Source organism: Tachypleus tridentatus, chromosome 13, assembly GCF_004210375.1.
Source record: "Tachypleus tridentatus isolate NWPU-2018 chromosome 13, ASM421037v1, whole genome shotgun sequence".
NCBI lineage: Eukaryota > Metazoa > Arthropoda > Merostomata > Xiphosura > Limulidae > Tachypleus > Tachypleus tridentatus.
Window position 1 is genome coordinate 140,839,268 of NC_134837.1, and position 5,510 is coordinate 140,844,777.

Consider the following 5,510-nt stretch of genomic DNA (forward strand, 5'->3'; position numbering starts at 1 on the left):
ACCAGTATTGATCTTGCATTCTCATAAGTACTGGTACTGATCTGGTTAGTGATAAGCATTGTCTTGACAATAAATACTTGTATATATTTTGTTTTGGTAATAAGAAACAAGTACTATTATTGATCTACTAATGGTAGTAAGTTAACAGAGGCTAGCGCTAATTGAATTTATGGGAACCTGATGGAGACGAGACGGCGTCTGAACTTGTTCAAAATATATGGCGTTTTTGGGCGCCACTTCACGTGAAACCTTTCACTTACCTTTAAAATAGCCAGTTTCGTCAAAGGAAGTACCTTGGCTTATAGATATTTAATTATTGAAGTTTCAGTTAAGTGAAAAATTTGAAAAGCTTGCTTAAGCCTGACATATATTTACATACATGAGAAAAATGACTAACGCGAAACGTAAAACGCCACACGATGGAGTAATCTAGTAAAGAAAAACATCATTAATTAATTAATTAATTCTAAGTTATGTGAAAACTTAACAGATGGCTCTCTTTGTTAAACCCTAAAGGTATTCTACAAGAAAAAACATTATAGAGTAAAAATTGAAACTTTTATTTGTTTGTTTGCAATGAAGCACAGAGCTTGTTTGTTTATTTTGTTGTTGTTTATAATTTCGCAAAAAGCTACACAAGGACTATCTGCGATAAACATCCATAATTTAGCAGTGTAAGACTAGAGAGAAGGCAGCTAGCATCACCACCCACCGTCAACTCGTGGACTACTCGTTTCTCAACGAATAGTGGGATTGACCGTAGTATTATAACACCCCCATGGCTGAAAGGACGAGCACATTTGGTGCGACGGGGATTCGAACCTGCGAATCTCAGATTACGAGTCGAACGTCTTAACTCACTTGGCCATGTCGAGCCGAAGCACAAGGCTACACAACGGGATCATTGTGCTCTGCCCACCACGGGTATCTAAATCCACTTTATATCAATGTGAGACTGCAGACATACCGCTGTGCCATTGGGAGGGGGGGAGGTAAACTGAAACCTTCTAAATTGAGCGTTTTAAGTTATTGAAACCTACCATTTATTTATTTATGAGTTATTTTAATGAAATAATAGTAATAAACATAGAGTTAATTCCGGAATATATATAAAAACTTCAATATAATTTTTTAAAATAAATCCTTTGTCTAAACGTATCACTTTTTATCCAAATGTGAATAAATTGATTGAAAATACGCAACTAACCAGCTGTTTATTTACTGTTTGTACTCTAAAAACTTTTAAACAACAACGTATTCCCAATAAATAATAAGTCAAAAGTACTAGAATTTATTTTTTCGTTGGGTGTCAAAGAGCATTTTTTTATTATAGCGTCTAGTTCTTTGCTTGACTTGTGCGAAGTTATAATTTATTGTTTTAAACAGAGAATAGAAGATATAGTGAAAGTGGGCTTCTTCGATTTTGCGTTTGTTTATATTTGTTTCCCTACTTAGTATCTGGGTATTTTCTATGGATATTTTGCGTTTACTTAATTTGCAAAGTTCAAAACGTGTGAAGGTGTTTTTGTGTTCTTTGAATCTATTTTTCTGCTTATTTCTGCAATATGGACGTCGTGGCAGTTGTTGCACTGTATTTTATAAATTATGTTGATGTTGTGTTTGTCAGTGTAGTTTTTACATAGTATGGACTTTAATTTTTTACCTAGTTTTTGAATAAATTTGGTGTTTACTGGAATGTTGTGTTTTGTTATAAGTTTTCCAAATGTTGGTTATTTTTCGCTGATGTCAGGAACATTTGGTATGCAGCAACGTAAGGTTTTGTAGATTATTGTATCTTGGGATTTATTGTTGTTTGTTTGCTGTTGATCTGTGTCATAAACACGTTAGCTACAACTGGTGATACGGGATTCTCCATACGTAGGCAATTTATTTGTAGATAGTTTTGGTTATTGAACATAAAGCTAGTTTTGGTTGTAGTGAATTCTATAAGGGTTGCTGGGGATGTGTATCAATGGGTTGGGGTCTTGGATATAAAGTTCTAATGCTATCTTGTAGGTTTTAGTGGTTGGGATTTCTGTGAAGAGGGAAATTACATTAAAACTGGCCATTAAGGCTTTATGGTTTAGTTGATTAAGAATAGATTTAAAATTGAAAGAATCTTTGGAAAAAGAGCCGATTGATGTTACATATTTAATAAATGCCCACGCTGTATATTTACCGAGGTTGTAGTTAAATGATTTATAAGTGGACATCAAAGGTAGTAGTGGACAATCGGGTTTGTGAGGTTTGGGAGTGCCGTACAGTTGTTGTGTTCGCAGGTAAGAACAAAGGTTTTCTGGGATTGTGTTAGCTTTTGTCATGTATAGTAGAGTTTTGTTTGATTGGTTTCATGTTAAATCTGGAGACACAAATTAAATCTCAAGCGATCAGTTCAGCCTTACACCAACCACTATACTGGTACAGGTATGTTGGTGACACAGTTGCTGGATTCACATCTACAGAACACACACTTAGTTTTTTCAACCACGTTAACTCGATATACCCCAATATTAAGTTCACCTGTGAACAGGAAAACAACTAACCAAATAGCGTCTCTTAACCTCAAGTTCACTAGAACTGATACACAATTCAAAACAAAAAATTCACAGAAGAACTACCCATACTGGACTATACATTCTCTGGGACTCAGCAAATAAAACAAAACAAAAAACTCAACATGTTAAGAAACCAAATAAACACAGCCACAAAACTATGCTCATCAGATAAAATTAACAATGAAATCAACAAAATAAAACAACACTTCATCAACATCAATAAATTTCCTTAACAAATCGTGGAAAACATTATACGTACACATCTTTACCAACAAGAAACAAACAATAAATCTCAAGATACAACAAACTACCACACCTTATACTGCTGTATACCATATGCTCCCAACATCAGCAAAAAATAACCAACATTAGGAAAAAACGTATAACAAAATACAACATTCCAGTAAACACCAAATTTATTCAAAAACTAGGTAAAAAATTAAAGTCCGTACTATGTAAAAACTACACTGACAAACACTACACAAACTTAATTTATAAAATACAATGCAACAACTGCCACGATTTCTGTATTGGAGAAACAAGCAGAAAAATGGAAACTAGATTCAAAGAACACAAAAAGAACACCTTCACACGTTTTTGAACACTGCAAATCAAATAAACACAACATAACTATAGAAAACACCCAGATATTAAGTAGGAATACAAATATAGACAATCGCAAAATTAAAGAAGCCCTACTTACACAACATCTAAAACCAAAATTAAACCACTATAAAGAAACGCCTTTATACCTATGCTAATTAATAGCCTAACATCCAACTGAAGGTCCGGCATGGCCAGGTGGATAAGGACTCAGCTCGTAATCTGATGGTCGCGGGTTCGAATTACCATCACACTAAACATGCTCGCTCTATTAGCCGTGGGAGCGTTATATAATTACGGTCAATCCCATTATTCTTTGGTAAAATAGTAGCCCAAGTGTTGGCGGTTGGTAGTGATGACTAGTTGCCTGCCCTCTAGTCTTACACCACTAAATTAGGGACAGCTAATGCAGATAGTCCTCGAGTAGCATTGCACGAAGTTAAAAAACAAACAAATAAAACTGTCCAAAATGTCATTGGTAAACACACAAAAGGGTTAAGAAACAGATTTTTTATTTAGTATCGTTTTACTTAAATATGCCCCCGCTAGTGCAGCGGTATGTCTCCGGATTTACAACGCTAAAATCAGGGGTTCGATTCCCCTCGGTGGGCTGAGCAGATAGCCCGATGTGGCTTTGCTATAAGAAAACACAAACACAATACTTAAATATTTCATTTTATTGTGTTTTTCCACATGTTCAAGCATCATGAATTACTTTAGACACGTACCTTAATTAACAATAAGGTCCTAATGGCTTCATATATTTGTTATTAAGGTACGCGTAGACACAGAAAACATTCATCTTGGGATCAATACTGGTGACGCCACCATACCGGTTTACTTTGTCTACCATTCCCAGCTACTGCTTCAAACCATACATAAGTTGAAAATAGTGTGAACATCTTTATTTAAAAAAAAAATGTTTTTTGTGATTTATCTCAATCAAATTTGGAATGAGATAACATATTCTGATATTTTCAGAAGACGAGTTATTCTTTTCGTCTTTCGTCTCTCTGAGCTGTATTACAAGATCGCTAGTGTATAACTCGTGTTCTGCTTCCGCAGGATTTACTTAAATGCCATTTGAACAGAAGTACTAGTGGAACATTTGTAGGTAAGCGTCTAGCAGTCACGAAGTTTCATTGATTTTTGTTGTTTGTTTTTATAGTGACCAATATAACTAAACCTTTGTTCATTCATGTATTAAGTTCTTCACAGGTGGCGCTCACAGTTATTAGAATTCTACTCATAGCCAGGTAATTAAGATATTTACCACCTGTACATAAATATTGACATATGTTTGTATTCGCTGTATCTTGGATATTAATGGCGTAATATACATATAGAAAAATAAAGACAAGCAAATAGCTGGATAGCACTAGAAATGTTTTAATTTGCTTGTTTATATATAGGACTTTAAATACAAATACTGTTATCACGGGATAAAAGGATATTTTAGATGTTTTCTTAAAGTCATCTTTCTACAAAACTTACAAGTACAATAAAACCATTAAAAGTAGAGTTAAAACATTATGTTTTATCCATATAACCAGATAATTAGCCACCATACCGTTGTTTCCAAACTTTTAGGGCATGAAGAATACATAACCAATTTATTCGGAGATTTGATGTAAATAACATATACTTTGATTCAGAGACATATAACTGGGTTTACGGCCGAAAGGATCACTTGCAGCGAGAATACTCAACCAACGACCTAAGTAGAGTATTCATAGAAGCATTTTGTAGTTTGCGTATGATTCATAATTAAAACTATTTATCAATTATTTTGACTATTAGTGTAGAATATTTTACAAATCTTCAAGTATAACTTATATAATTTCCTTGAAGAGATCTATTTTAAAATAAATATTATTTTTGATACACACTCAGTTGATGATGCTCAGAGAAGAATATGGAAACCGAGGCTTAAGAATACAAGTTTGTTGATGAGGTTTAATTATAGGAATGGTTGTATGAAGGGACTCTTGGACGAGACCGTGAGTACAATATGAAAACCAAGATGGCGGAACATGAGGTTTTTTATTGAGGAGTGTTTATTTGACGAGCTTGTGAGTAAAAGAAAACTGAGGTAGAAGAAGATGAGATTACTAATAAATATAATTTCGTAAATAGATTCTTGAATGAACTTAATAGAACAATAAGAAATATTAGATAGAAGACATGAGCTGAGTTAAAGTGTTTTCCATAATGTGGAAGCAGAGTATAAAAATTGTTTAAAATGGAGATTTTTTTTTTCTTTATCCTGAACTTCTCGTATGTTAATCGTGGTAACTTGTTAACTTAGGAATAGCGTGGCTTAGTGGTTAGGGTGCCTAACTGTAATTTATA